Source organism: Periophthalmus magnuspinnatus, chromosome 3, assembly GCF_009829125.3.
Source record: "Periophthalmus magnuspinnatus isolate fPerMag1 chromosome 3, fPerMag1.2.pri, whole genome shotgun sequence".
Taxonomy (NCBI): Eukaryota; Metazoa; Chordata; class Actinopteri; order Gobiiformes; family Gobiidae; genus Periophthalmus; species Periophthalmus magnuspinnatus.
In genome coordinates, this window is record NC_047128.1 from 29,849,758 (window position 1) to 29,865,765 (window position 16,008).

Below are 16,008 nucleotides of genomic sequence, written 5' to 3' on the forward strand. Positions count from 1 at the left end.
CCGCTCATAATGCCAAGTCACAAAAGAGGAAAGGTTTACACGAAGGCCATCAGTGTTCACGCCAAGGCAGATGTTCAGTTTGTTCTTCAACTATAGAGCCTGAGATATTGTCATCACACCCCAATCAAATCCCACACGGCCAATGGAGATTTTAAGATCCCAGCTAATGGCAAACGTTGTGGATTTCCCCAAACTTTTGATTTATGATGTAGGAATCCAGATCTCTATACCACACCAACAACCCAAGCTACAGGAGCATGAACAGCATTTCTACAGGAGAGGCTGATTGTTCAGTGTTTTTAGTATTTAGTAGACTCTAGAAAATACATATTTAACTCACCTCTTCCTGGTTTTGTTTATCTCTGGGCACACTTTGCCTGTAGTGATTTAGCATTTAAATTTTCTTGTTTACATTTCCAATAACATTTTTGTAGTTGTTTTCAGCAGTCATGGTCTTCTGATCACAAATGGCCTTAAATGGCTCTAATGCTAAAAACTGCTGAAGCTATGGATTTTGTATATTATTATTTTTTTCCTTTTTAGTCCTTACTGTTACCCATAAAATAAGGCTGCAAATCTCCCATCTTTTTAGGTGCTTAGGACTCTGGTGCTTTGTATATCAGCAGTGTGTTGTTTTATGAATGGCTCGATTTCTGAACACATCATGCTACTACTGCTGTCATTAAAAGCAAAGGAAGTCAGTCTTGTTTTTGTGAAACAGGACATACTCCAAATATGAATCTGACTTTGATGTGTCCTCCAGCGCATTGCCAGATACACAATATTGAATTTCCCTGAATGCCCCTAACACACAGAGAGCGATGGACTCCAACCCCTTTGAAGATCACTATCGAGGCTTCTTTCACTACGGATTATACAACGGGACGTATTGATTTGGTGGACCTATCAGGAGACCAACATTCAGAGGCCTGCTTGAAGACTCTAGAATGTTGAGGACCAATGGGGACGTTGGCTTCATAGCTGATCTTGTGAATTTACAATATGATAAAAATGCAGAGAATCTCCACACTACATAGAAATTGTAAAGATAAGAAATATACTATATGCTACCTTCATTTGTGTATATGATAATTTAATATATTTTCATGTATTTAAAGCCAGTTGTTTTAATGCCATGTTAATGTGTTCCAGATTTTATGGTTATAACAGCACAAATATTTATCATTTGACTGCAAGATAAAGAATACAAGAAAGGTATTAAGAATTGAACTGAATTAAGAATAGGAGTGGCCACATCCCATGGCCAAATTCCTTCTTGATGAAACCTACGTGATTCTTCTTCGACTTTGGCTGTATAGAATTAAGAAAACCAATAACAAAGTGTTTCTTTTGCTTAAAGGCCAATAGATCCTGTTTCCTCTCCTATGAATATCTTAAAGGCATCAGTGTGAGCCGTGCCTTACATGGAAATTCCCACTTTAATCCATTACTTGTATTACTGCTTAGCCTCAGGTTATGAGCTACACAGCTCAAATGCCTCATTACCCTCATCCAGGAACCTTTTTATGGGCCATGATTTTACACTGATACATTCTCGTCCTAAAACTCAATTTTGGCTTACATTTAGTTTAGTGGCTTCACCTTCAGACCCATTCATCCTAATTGCATCTCACCGAACTCTCTCTTGCCATTTTGAAAATCATTGTATAAAGATCTTTAAAATACATTTTATTTGTGCTTAAGTGGTGGTAATAGTTAACAGACACTGGAGTCTATAAGACGTAGTCCTTGTGGCCATATTTCACTGTGGAATAAAAAAAAAGCTGTGAGAATCCAGTGAGCTGCATATTTCCTTATCTCTGCACACTCTATTGTCAGACTAAATTAGCCAGTCATAGGTTTTGAACCCGAAAGCTGTCTTCAAATCCCCATCCACTCTGTGTCTTATCCATCCAGAGCTAATCAGAATAGAGTTTACAGCACACAACCCTAATATGCAACTCAAGCTGCAGCACATGGACAGTAAATGTGTCCATGTATGTACAATATTTGATTAAGTCAAAAGGGACAAAAGGGATCTGTTGCATGCTTATTTTCATCACAGAGCTGTGCTGTGCAGTCATTTCTTTTGGATTTGATAATATGCTGATATGCAAGCCTGCATTTGCACAACCCTCTATTATTGTAGTTTATGCTCTTTGTCTTGCAGTTATAGGCTAATAAATTTCATCATTTAACTGTGTTTGTCTCCACGGTTCTTTTCTTGAATGAAAGATAAAAAAGATAGATTTCATTTTGGTGATATACAGCTTTTTAAATGGCAAATGAATGTGGTATTAGAGAAATATGTTACTATTTTAAAGTGTACCACACTTTAAAATTTATGATTCAACAATTATATCCCAATAAACTTTAAGACGTTTAAGACATTTTTGCAGAGTTTAGATCTGGGAGAGTTAGGCTGGTCTCAGTAATCTGCTCAGTACAACTCAAACCCCCCTTATTAAAATGACAGTAAAATTCCAGTTCTATTTCTCATGTTGTGGTGTGGTGATGGAAAAATGCCCTGACTGAGGCGAGCCCACTCTTTTATCTCCATCAGACAGCTCCTTTCATTTAACGTCTATTGTCGAGAGCACTGAATAACACCCGTTTCCATGGTGATGTCTACTTGTGGGGGGGCGAAGACCTTCATATTTTTTTCTTTTTTTTTGTCAGATTCAGGGACAAAGACAGTGAATGGCGGTGTAGGACATTGGCACAGTATGACAGAGAATGATCAGGCCACTTGTTTTGGTGGAATATGCTTATATAGTTATATTTACCTATTTAAGCTAAGACTATCTGTTTTGTGTTCGACAGTACTGCAATCCTTAGGTCAACGAGATGGGCAGTATCACTCTCTCTCCCAAAGATCTTGTTTAGTGCCGTGTCCACTGATTTATGGCTACAATTAACCACTCATTTCTTACTTGCAATAAAACAAATGGAAAATGGCCACCTCGGGACAGGGTGCAGTAGTTCCTGATGATCTTTGTTGCCTTTAAACTCAGCTTGGCTTCCCTTTACATCGATATACCTTCAGGGTGGATTTTGCTAAAGGCTGGATAACAAAACAAAACAATCATACTTTATATTCCTGGTTCGTGTATAATGAGGAAATGACTAATAAGTGATACAGAAAAGGAATCTTGCTGGTAATTAGCTGTCGATGGTTTCCCTAGGGTGCCATATACATAGCTTTGAAATTCTTGCATCGCTATAGTGCTTTGTGATGTTGTTGCTGCTAGTCCCAGGGCGCTTTGTGGATGACATGCACAACACATGCCATGTGCCTCATTGTGCACACACCTGAAGAATGAGGTCAAGATGAGAAGATACTGCAGTAATGAAGGATGCTTCCTTTGACAAGAGCCTGATGGAGAGAAATACACAACATCAAATGAACATTGTACTGTTACTGTGTTGTTTTTACAGCCGTGGTGATGAGACATCTCTAAAAGTCATTGGCAATTGGCACCATAGGGACTTTGATTGTGACGAATCAAAACATGAGTGAGGTGGACAGCTAATTGTAAAAATATTCAACTTTCCTTCATTTGGTTATACCCACCCATGGGATATTAATAGCTTCCTATAGAGTGAATTGATCTGCATAATTATCAGCAGCAGTAGTGCTCGATTATGAAAATCTAATCAGAGGATGCCCTTGAGCAAGACACTTGAGCCAGGAGCCTATCCCCAAAAAAGGCCTGGGTGCTATTTCAAAGGCTCATTTATTGGCACATGTCTTTAGAGTAATGTTTTTCAAGCTGTGGTATGAGTACCACTGGTGGGGGCCTCTGCAGCGTGAGTATGTTTTAGCCAGAGACTGTCTTTATTTATTTTTGTTCTTCTTTGGGTTGCTGATGGTACTCAAAAATTCAAATATTATAAAAGTGGTACTTGGCATGAAAAGTGAAAGAGAGAAAAGGTGGTCAAGTAAAAAGTAAACAGTGTATGATATACATAGTTGGAAATAGCTTCACTGTGCATCTGCTCCGACAAATCCTATTCAAAAGGCCCCGTTAAGTTTGGTACTTATTTCACGGTTATAGTCAATCCTAGTGGCATTCTCGCCAATCAGTGCAAACAACATGTTCTGCCTGACAATTGGGCCTCATTATAAAACTGGAGGAGGGAAGAAACTAGTGAATACCTGTACAAAAAGTTATTATTTAAATTTGGTGTGTACCCAAGACAATGCAAAAATAATTAGTATCTCATTTTAAAAAGTGATCATGTCCATGTTGTCACAAGAAAGTATTTATAACATTTTTTTTTTTTTTTTACATTGACCTTTCTTGTCTTTATTTCCTTTAAAACAGACCACATCCAATATAATCTTTCTATTAAATCTAGGTTTTGGTTAGCTGCCATCTGCTTGAATGAGTTTGCGTGGCGTTTGGCATTGACTTCAGTGTGATTATAGTTGTTGTTTCTGTGTAGGACTAGCATCTTTCTCATTTCCTGGCTGACAATAACTGTAAAGTGTCCTCCAACAAAATGTAGAAAATATGTAGCCAAGGTGGAGAGATTAGTGTCTTTAATGTAATGCTTTAGACATCAACAAGCCATCTGTTTTACAGTATTTAATTAGCTTTATTATTGGCTATTTAGCTTAACAGTTTGGCATTTTATGCTTGTGTCTGGGCAGGAGTGCAATGATAGTGTTGTTTTAAATGCTTTAGGCAAAAAAGCACAAAGCAAAATGTATCAAATGTACAAAATAATAATAATAATAATAATAAATATTTGCCGGGTTACTAAGTGTGACACACCACTCTGGTTAATGCATTATTTTTTTTTATTTAAACAGGGAATGATAAAATAATTTGCCCTTATTACTAAACAATAAAACTATTAAAAACAATGGATTAGATAAAAACCTATAGCAGTAAAAGAAAGGCAACAATCTCTATAATATTAAACCAGAAAGTTAAACCAAAGAGAAAACACGATTATAGGCTACTTAAATATTCGTATAGGTTCATAGCACTATTTTAAAACATGTTTAAGATAGTGTGAGTTCTAAATTTCTTATTTCCTAGAACTCCAAACAGAAAATATGTGGCAATAACTTCAAATCTAATGAACTGCTTTGCCACAGTAATAACTCCCAGTCAATAAAGCAGGTATCACAGAAATGTCAAAACGTGATCACAAGAGCCTCTTATTGATCTGTATATCTGTATGCAGTATTTCATGCAGTATATGTCGCCTTCAATAAGCAGTGAGGTGAATCAAACTAATAAAACCGCCCCATAGAAGCAGACAGTGCCCTGGCTGCTGTATAAAATAATACTTTTCCTCCAAAAGACCAATTGCAGTATTCTACATAGTGATATCTATGTGCAAAATGTAATACTTATGTTGGGCTCACAACAGAATGGAGATAATGCAAAAAGATTAAAACAATCAGTCTTCAAGGGCTGCAGTGTGTTTCTGTTGTGTTGTGATTGTCAATTATGTGCTAAGCAGGTTATATGCAGTAGCATTGTGTACTCAGGTGGGAGTGTTCAACGTGGGGTCATCAAGATTCATTAACCACATTGAATACACGGAGTTGGTGAACATGCAAATTAAAAATGACAATTATACATAATCCATGGGTTTCAAAGTGATTAAAATTGGGACAGTTACCATAACAACAAACATGGGCTAACTGTTTTTTTTTTTTCCTTTTAAATAAGAGAATATTGTTTTTTACAGTGGACATTGTGCTTCCTAAATGTACCTAGATTTTAACTCAGTTGCTATATAATGCACAGCCCTAATTTTGAGTAGATTTTGTATCACTTCGAGGCCAGCAGGGAGTTGGGTCGGTACAAAGCAAAGTTGTATTTTTAAAGTTACTGTGATATCTTGACACAGTTCTGCACTCAGGACTGTGTTTTCATAAGCAGCCTGTATTGTACAATAGATGACTGCCCCTGATGTGTCATTGCGAGGTCAAAGAGGACCTGTTCATTTTGACATCTGCCGGGAAAAAAACTACACTTGAGCTGAAAAATTATACTGCAAGGCTACAAGTGGAAGGGTGAGTAATGGCTGCATTGTAATTAGACTACAAACCCACAAGCCATTTATCCAGATTCTCAACTGAAGTAAGTCAGCACTGTAAAATGAGAATAATGTCATTACACAAACTATAAACAGCACAATGTAGAGAGATTAAACATGTGGGGCTTTTTACTTAGCACCAGCTAATAATTGAGAGGCATTTACCATTGGGATTCACAGGGTCCACAGTAAACAAACATGCTATTATAATTGGAGCTTTGGACTGTGTGATAAGACATTCTGAACGCAGCATCTGGTGATAAGAGTCTGCATCAGAAAATGTCACCAACATTTGCCTCTCTCTTGCACAGATCAACAGAGACAAAGCCCCGACAGAGGAAAACAACAGGCAAATTAATATTACATTTATGTCACCACTGGGGCTGTAACTAACATTTATTTTAGTAGCTTACCAGTCAGCGCTCAGTATTACGATTAGTTGATTATTCTCTTGCACATTCCAGTTCGGACGGAGTTCTGCCACTGTGCCCTTATGCAAGACACAATCTAGCCCAGGGCAGTTGTGGCTACAATACAACAATACTACGACTTTGAGTGTCTTAAAAGGTGCTAGATAAATCCAAGGCGTTATTATTATAATTATTACTCTAGAATTTCCCCACTGTGGGACTAATAAAGGCATATCTTATCTTATCTTATCTTATCTTATTATAAATTACAAATCCGATTAGTATTATTTTAATTGAAGACTAGATTATTCAGATGAATCACGAGTATTTTAAACAAATCATACTATACCTTAGTGTCAAATCTTTATGGTAAACATGATGACAGTTTTACTATATAATTCACAGTGTTCAGGTTTACAGTACAGCGTGACTCCTCCTATCAGAAAATGACATCTGCTCAAGCCAAAAATACCATTATGCTTGACTTTCATCTTTTAAATAAATAGCTGTGTTTATCAGCTATGCCTCCTCAGATGTTTCTCCATAGAGCTATACTGGGTCCTGCCTCTCTCTCCACCTGAGCTCATACTCCTCTCTAAACGGTCCCACCTGTGTCCATGCACCTGCCATTTCAACACATTCTGAATTTCAAATGTGTTCTCTCCAGCGCAAACGTTTAACCCTCTTGTTTTGCTGTTTTTGTTGTTTTTGGCTATGTTTTTGTCGGCTGGCTCTGCAGTCTGGTTTGTTTGTTCTGCCTTGCTGTCCGCCTACTTACATTTGTCTCAGTGCTGTACCACTTCATTCTCTCCATCATTTCTTCTCTAGGCTGCAGAGCTGAAAAATAAAATGTATTATTCTTATTTGTAATTGGAATCTTTGTTTTTGAGAAGCATTCAGAATCAAAATGAGTAGGGGCAATATGATTCAATTCAATTTATTTTTGTAAAGCCCAAAATTAGAACAGCAGTAACATATCTAATTGTGAAACCTTAATAGGATGTGGAATTGGCATTGTCTATTTGAATATTCCATTGTCCAAAATATTAATACAGTGTGACAAATGGTTATGGTTAATGCATGTCCATTTTGACATTTTGTATCAAAAATAGTCTATAATTGTCTCAACTTGTTCTGTAAAGCGCTGACTTTTTTTTTTTTTGGTTTGCGGTTTATTACCATGTCACATAGATCCACAACAAACAAATGCAGGACAAACCTGTACAGTGCAGACAGGACTGGCATGCATGCTAACATTCTCACTTGGTTATTAATGCAATCTGTAAGCTTCTTCATTGACTCTGAGGTCACATCCTCCACATTATTGATCGACTTGTCTATTTTTTGAAACCATAAAATCTTTTTTCACTGAAACTGAGAATGCTAAAACAATGCCCATATGAGTTACATTAAATGATTACACCACATCCAGCCCTATTTGTGCTGTTTTGGACAGTTGGTTATCTTATTTAAGTATTGATCTGTGAATACTTTTAATTTGTGAACTCCTGACTCACTGTTGGATGGAGCATATGAATGATGATCTCTTGACCCTGGAAATTTCTATAAAGTTTCTAATCTTAATTTTAATTTTATCCTTAATTTTTATTTAATATCAGTCACAAAAATGACCAATTTAAACCTGTGGAGTTCCGTTTAATGTTATGTTTCCCTGATTAATATTTTTTTTATAAACCATCTCCATATAAAGTTGAAACCAGAGGTTTACATGCACTACATAAAAAGACACATATGCTTTTTTTCCACACTGTCTAAACATTTCCTGTTTTAGATCAATTAAACTTACCAAAATTATTTATTTTTGCTAAATGCCAGAATAACGAGAGGTGGACTTTTTAACAGATGGACATGGCACCTTCAGGCATCTGGAAATTGCACCCAACGATAAACCAGACTTTTTTTTTTCCACAATTCTCTTCCTGGTATTTTGGCTGATTTCTTTTGATTTTCACATGATGTTACACAAAGAAGCAGTGTGTGTTTCAGGTGTGACTTCAAATACAGAGGTGGGTCTCGAAGTAACTCAGATGTTGTCAATAAACCTATTAGAAGTTTCCAAAGACATGACATCATCATCTGGGTTTTTCCCAAATTGTTTAAATGCATAGTAATCTTCATGTATGTAAACTTCTGACTTTGAAGAAAGTAATGGAAAATTGTCTGAAAAATCCTTCTCTCATTATTTTGGCATTTAGCAAATAGAAATCATTTTAGTAATCCTAATTGACCTAAAACTGGAAATGATTAGTCTGCTTTCAGGTCAGACAGTGAGAAAAAAGCGCATGTGTCTTTATGTATACTAAAAGCAAAAATTTAATCTGTCAGCTGGACAAAATGTTGTAGGAGTGAAGGTGTTGCTCATCCAAGCTGCTTCTTCAGTTCTGGTCAGATTGCCGGTGGACACTGCCTTATATCAATCTGAAGGGAGGAGCTAACTACACTGAAACTGCTTACAGCCTAATGTCCTACATTCAAGCTTTAATGGCCCTACTGGCTCACTCTATTGTTATCTTTGTTTCCTTTGTTTGCTTTGGGTCTGATGATGAAGTTATAGATGGGGGATAATGGGTATCTAAGACCTCCATTCCTGTTCAAGGAAGAATTGTCTTTCCTAACAAAAATAGCTTCTTTAACTCCCCTCGCAAACCATTTCTTTTCTCTGGCTCAGATCTGAACCTCATGATCTTCAAAGGAGTGGTTAATGTCTTTGAGATGGAGAAGTACGACGGACTGGGGTCCAGAGGAGCTCTCGAGCTGGTACTTTCTCTTGGCTGTTTAGTTTCTCCAGTGTAACGTTCACTGCATTCTTCACTACACTGAATGGAGTAAGCCACATTACTTTGTTTATGGCTTGAGGTTTTGTCTTTCTGGTGGGCCGGTTTCTGTCTTAAAGTGTCTAGGTTTCAAAAAGGCTGGAATCTCAAACTGAAAAGTCCCAGAAGTTTTTCAGACACACCCGCTGTATAAGGAATAGTTATGTCTTTCTGGCGTTTTCAGCTGGTGTCCAACCACAGTGTAGAGGGGTTATTGTAGGAGACGTCCATTTATAATAACCCCATTAAACATGTTCAATAGGCTGTGTTCATCTTCTATAATTGATGATATCATAATCTCAGATGGATGGCAGGGGTCCATGTAACTCAATGGGAGATAAATGTTTTTTGATCCACAAATGTTGAACCTTGTCATTATGTGTTTGGGACTGGTTCTTTAAACTCATTACAGTCGTGCTTTTTGAGGTAGAATAATAGCTTTCAGAAGTAAAAAACAGAAACGAATTTCATTTAACAGATAAAACATTCTGTTTTTGTTTCAAGTAGAGGTGTATAAATCACATAATAATTACCAAAGACAAGGTTGATAAATCTGCAATCTGACAGTTAAACAGCGAATTCTACCATGAAATTCTAACCTGTCTCCAGCTCTAGTTTATTATACAAGGATTATACAATGTTGTGATGTCATGTGAACTATATGCCACACCCAAAAAAGAGCTCAGCATTCAAATATTATGTGTCGAATTCATGAAATTGTACTATAAGGTTAAAAAACAAATGAAGTCACAGCTCATTCCATTTGTTTTAGCAAGTAAATAACTTGAGGACTCCAGTGACTAACCCTGTGACAGGAGATTAATGGAGTTAATTTTGTACAGTGTGTTGCCTTGTGCTGTATCAACAAAAAGAACAACCAAGAGCACCATCGGAGGGCACAGTAATAATATGCATCCATTACTGTAATTACACTACTGTAACAACATATATTAATTATTAATAATTTTTTTCCAAACAATGTATTTATTCATTTATTTCAGGAAATTAAGTTTTCATGTTTGTTATCATTGCCAAGTTTCAGTCTTTATGCATTTCTTTATTTTAAAAATTAATTTCTGCACAAATGTCCTAGATGAAACCACTATAGACAAAAGTAAACAGAACAACAGAAGAAAAAAAATCTGTTACATATTTTCTGTACAGTTTCTAGATATTGGTGAAAGATGCTATAGGTAACTTTTCTGGGGTCCCTGCCACCTGCTTGTCTCCCTTGGGTTGTTATTGTATGGAATGACATTAAACATCCACAGATTTTAAACTTGTATAACTTGGATTTACTCAACTAAAAGGTATTTCTAATAATGAGGAAGCTGAAAAATATATACCTATTGTATTACTGTGGGCGGGGCGGCCTTGGCTGAGTGGCATCACCTGCTGGTTTAATGTTATACTCTGGACAAAACAACATTTATACAAAACATACATTTATTTATCTCAAACATGTTGTTCTTTTAATGATTGAGCAGACGTTATGTTTAAATGACATTGGGACTCAAGTGCAGCAAAATGGCATTGGTGAACATACATGAACAATTCCTATTGAATCTGTGCGTGAATTTACATTTATATTGATTCACATGGATGTTCTCCTTCGTCTATTGTGTGGTAAAACCCTAAAGAATTATCAGTATCACCCTTCCTAACAAAAGTCATCCAACTATCCTCACAAGACAGATGGTTTGTGGCAGAATAATATTTATTTTTGCTGTCTGCATGATTGAGTATGGGCCATTTTCACAAAGCACTATCCCACAGCTGTGTGTGTGTGTGCGTGTGTGTGTGTGAGTGAGAGAGGAAGAGCGAGAGAGCATTCACAACAAGATATTTGGTTTTATTGGCCGCTGACAGTATCAGCATCCAACTGCGAACCCAAAACAGAAGAGCAATGCGTCAAAGCTGACAAAGTGGATAAATACATCCGTCAATAGTTTTTCTGCCGAACGGAGCGTGTGAATGTGTCTCTATTAATCACAGTAGGCTTTATCACAGCACAAACAATGTACAACTGCAAACTGCATTAGAGAAGGCTGTTTAAGAGCTCTATAAAATACAAATCATATTGAAAAGTACATATGCAAATGGTAAAACTGGACATAAACATTGTAGAAAAAAAACTGACTAAGTTGACCAGATACTGGGATTTTTTTGTCATTATGGGCAGCCCTATAATTCTTATCTTATCTTAAATCAATATGGACCAAACTGAAATGAATGAAACAGGACTGATCTATGATTAAACACACCACCAGGATTAAAGTGTTAACTTTATACTACTTCCACAACTTCTATAAATTAAAGTTTTTGTACTTTTTCCAATGCATTATTTTTGAGAGTGTACAAATATGTCACAGTGGTATAGAATTAACCATGATACATAAAGTGCTTTGCAAAATAGCCTTACAAAAATTTGACATTCATCTATTTTATTTTTGCAATTTACAAGATAGAAAATCTTGCAACAATATACAAAGCAGCTTGTTATGTAAGCTAGTAAAAATAGTGGATGACCAAGGGGCACATTAGCACACAAAAGTACCCCTGGACCAAATGCACTGTACAGCACTGAAAAATCTTGCCTATTTCAACAGTTAAAAAAGCATGTAAAAAAAAGTAACATTCCATTAAAGGAAGTCGTTTTCAATGAAAAGAATTATAAAGCACTTCCACTGTGACCAGGGGAAAGGTCCAGGCTGGTGATTATGCAGTACTCTCTGCCTTTGTTGGGAAATTCTAGTTTCCTGTCACATCTTTTATGTAACCAGGATTAGTGCTCTCAAACCAGGCACAGGTTACACATTCTGTCAACAAGCGCAAGCTGACTGGAGTGACTTGCCTAAATAGTACATTTGAGGATTTTATTTCAACATATTTTACTTCTTCTTGAGTACATACATTTTGCTTCTCTAAACCTTGTGTATGCTGCATATAATGAATTAAAACAGACCTGTAATGCAAAACTTATTTTGACAGTAACGTCAGCTCCCACTGGTCACTGCAGTTTTTTGAGGTTAGTGAACTTATTTCTTTCTTTAAGTTGTTTTAAATGAATGTTGCAATTTAAAAAGTGCAAATCATAACATAATGATCCATAAGTGCCATAGATTATAGCTATAGAGCAGACACAGGTAATCTAGGTCTTCTTTAATATAGTTCATCAGTTTGGGAATGAGAACACCATTTCTAAGTCAAAATCTTTTCATTAAATGCATTTTAATGTTTATCATCACCAATGTTCCCTCTAATTTTTCACGAGTCTGAGCAAACACACAAACTCCCTGAGTGTCCCATGGACCACTGTGAGCAACATCAGACGTGCGCACTGTGGTCATGCTGCATCACATCCATCCAGGTTAAATGGTTTATTAAAAGAATCAAATTACCGCATTTACATTTCTGTTATAAGACTTTTAATTAAGTGCTTTAGTCCACTTATACAATGAAAATGACAAAAATCTTGCTCATGAGCTGTGTAGTATGTTAATGCTTTTGGAAGTATAAATATTTAATTTTAACTATGGCAAAACATGAGCTTCCAACCAAACCAAGACAACTGTAAACTCCAATGTTGAAAACACACTTAACATTTTTATTATAAAGCTCTGACTTGTATTATGAGTATAAGCCATTGTGTGAAGCTTTTGCTGTGCACTGAGTGAGATTGTCCTACTGTGTCTGGGAGACAGTCCGTTAACTCTTTTTCAGTGATCATCACGTAATGAAGTTAATACATTAATGTCATGTATGTTCTCATTTTACATGGTCCATAGTGGAAGCTGTGCAAATTCTTACTTTATGTCAGCTCTCCCTTCTGCCTGACTGATCTTCTAATGATGTTATAGCTCCTTCCTGTATGCAGACATGTGAAGGGTGTCAAGTTTCAGGTATAGGAGGGATTGGACATACACTGAATGTATCATGTGGTGCCATTGACTGAAACCATGGGGAAGGTTCTGCCGCAGGACAAGCAGTCCTTGTGTCCTTTCGATTTTCAAAAAGAGACCAGCTGAAAGCAGGAAATAAGCAAATAGATTTCCCCTCTTTGTTTAGCCTTGCTACTTTTAGAGCTACACCAGAGGAGAGGAGGTTGAATATGAACCATGTTTTTGTGTGTATTTGCCTTTGGGCTATGCAGAGACTAGTGTTGTGAAGATGTTTGTTTAATTAATCCCTACAGCGTGTAATTCATTATAAAGGCTCATTTCTTCAGCTAAGTGTTAACCCATTCATTTCTGTGTAAATCAGTAATGATATAATTATGTGCTAGAGCGAGACGGAAGCGTACAGACACACTGTGGCTTATTGTCCATTAGGGCTTAATAATAGCTCTGAGACTCCATTAAATGTTTTCCCATGTGTATCCACTCAAAGTCACTGCCTCTTCTGGGAATATACTCCTGTTTTGATTGAATACAAGTGCTCTTAACAGAAGCAAACATTAATTCAGAAGAGGATGGATAGGATCAGCAAAGCACAAAAACACCATTTACAAACAATTATTCAAGTGCAAAAGGATTCAGTCAGTCTCAAACTAAGATTAACTGGTTGACAAAAAGAGTTCAATGTTCAAAATAAGTATTCTTGTTGCAAAAGTGTAGAGCCCAAGTAATACCATACTGTTCACAAACAATAGATCTACTTTAATTTGAAATACCTATGCAATACCCTTCCATTGAATTCAATTGACATTTATTCAAGCTTGATGGTTTACACCACTAAATTCACAAAGCAATTCTGCTGCAAATTAGTTCCTAAATGATATAGTAATTGTTCGGTGTTCCTGTCCAGTTAGATGGACCCCTCCACACACCAGGGAGAGTCCACTTTTGTTTTATTTTCTGGTGAGATTACAGCTCATCAATGGCCATCACATTGTATTTATACAGAGACACTGCTGTTGATGCTCTGCGCCTCTGGGCCAGTGCTACACACACCTAACAACCTGTTCACATAATAACATTTTTCTTAGTAACAGCTCCCATTGTGGTTTGTAATTTTCTTGGGTCTATTCCACAAATCTTTCTATCTTTAATAAATACTCAAAATGTGTTATCCAGCGTTAAGATCTATAATTTACAATGAGGGATGCTTTTTCATGAAATATACAGTGTGCATGTGTTTTGGGATATTGACTATTCATTTGAAGTATCAAAGAAACTGTCAATGACCCACATTTTAATATCATGTTTGGTTTGTATAAATAGTTCTGTTTGAATCATAAAAACTCAAGACAGTATTGTCAAGAAACAGGGCATTTTGTTTTTCCATGACAGACAATAGAGCTCAGTAGAGTACAAGAAGTCTAAATATGATTTCTCTGTATCTGTGCCCACATTTATGTTTGAGTCAAACTTGTTCTATTCTTTCATCATTTTCCTAAAAAAAAAAAAACAACAGGATTATTATTATTTATTTATTTTTTTCCCAAATACTGGACAATTACTATAACATTACGTTGAACCATATGGCTTTGAGCTGCAGAGGTAACAGAAAACCAGGTCAGGCACTGGAGCTGCTGACACAGAAGTGTAAGACTGCAGCAGGTTTACACATGGGGGATTGGGTTTCATTCCTCAAAATAAATCCGAAATCCATGATGACATCCTGAATGAATGAACAACTTGGCTCTGAAATCTGTATCCCATTTGAATGGCTTTCTCAAATGAGCTTTTTCTGCACAAGACATCTTGAAGAATTGAGGGTCTATTTTAAAGAAGACATATGGGCCCTTTTCACAATATCACTAGTTCCAGTCTTCACTTACCGTTTGATTCTTTCTCTATGGAGAATTAGCTATGTATAGTAAATAAAAAAGTAATGAATGCTCAGTGGACAACGAGTTACAGATGAATAATCACTGACAACATGACCTTTATAAACTATTTGTTTATAAAAGTCTGTGTAAGCTAATGCTAACCTAAATGATGTACTTTTGTCTTTACTTTTTAAGTTGTAGTTTCTGATAATTTATACTTTGAGACAGAAACCCCTGCTTTTATAAACACAGAAGCTGCCTCCGGTGAGGCAGTTACATCATATTAAAGGTTTTAACACGCCGTCAGAGATTATCCATCCTCACTGTCCACTGCATGATCTTTAAATATTGATTCATTTTTGCTCGACTCAGCTAATTCCCCATAGAGAATGAATGAAATGGTAAGTTAAGATCCGCACTGTTAAGGCAACGAGAGCCAGGGAGTACTGTGAAAATGGGCCATTTTAGCTTTTTTGTCAGGCGTTTAGGGTTAGGGTTAATGATATTTTGTGTTTAATTCAGGCTTGACAGTTTTTGTTCTTGTAACTGTTTATGTGCTGCTAATGTCACTGCTTTTGTTGGGAGATGGTCCATGGAAGAGAGAGTTCTCCAATTAGCAATGTGTCTCACTGGGGATGTTTTGTCTAGTCTGCTCCTCCTGAGTCCTGAAGACAGATGTGAGGACAGAGCTTTACTTGAGGCTTTGAAGAGAAGTTTCCAGTCCTGCTCCACCTTCAGTGTGCTTTGCCAGTGAACAGCTCAGGACACTTGCAAATCACACCGAAGGCCTCATTGCACCTACACCCACATGCCACCTGTAGAAATAGGTGTCCAAAAACCACCTTCCCCACGTCCAGGGACTATGGCAGTTCAAAGTTCTCCCTTTCTGCCATTGCAATGTCCCAACAACTTCTGAGAGACTCATGGA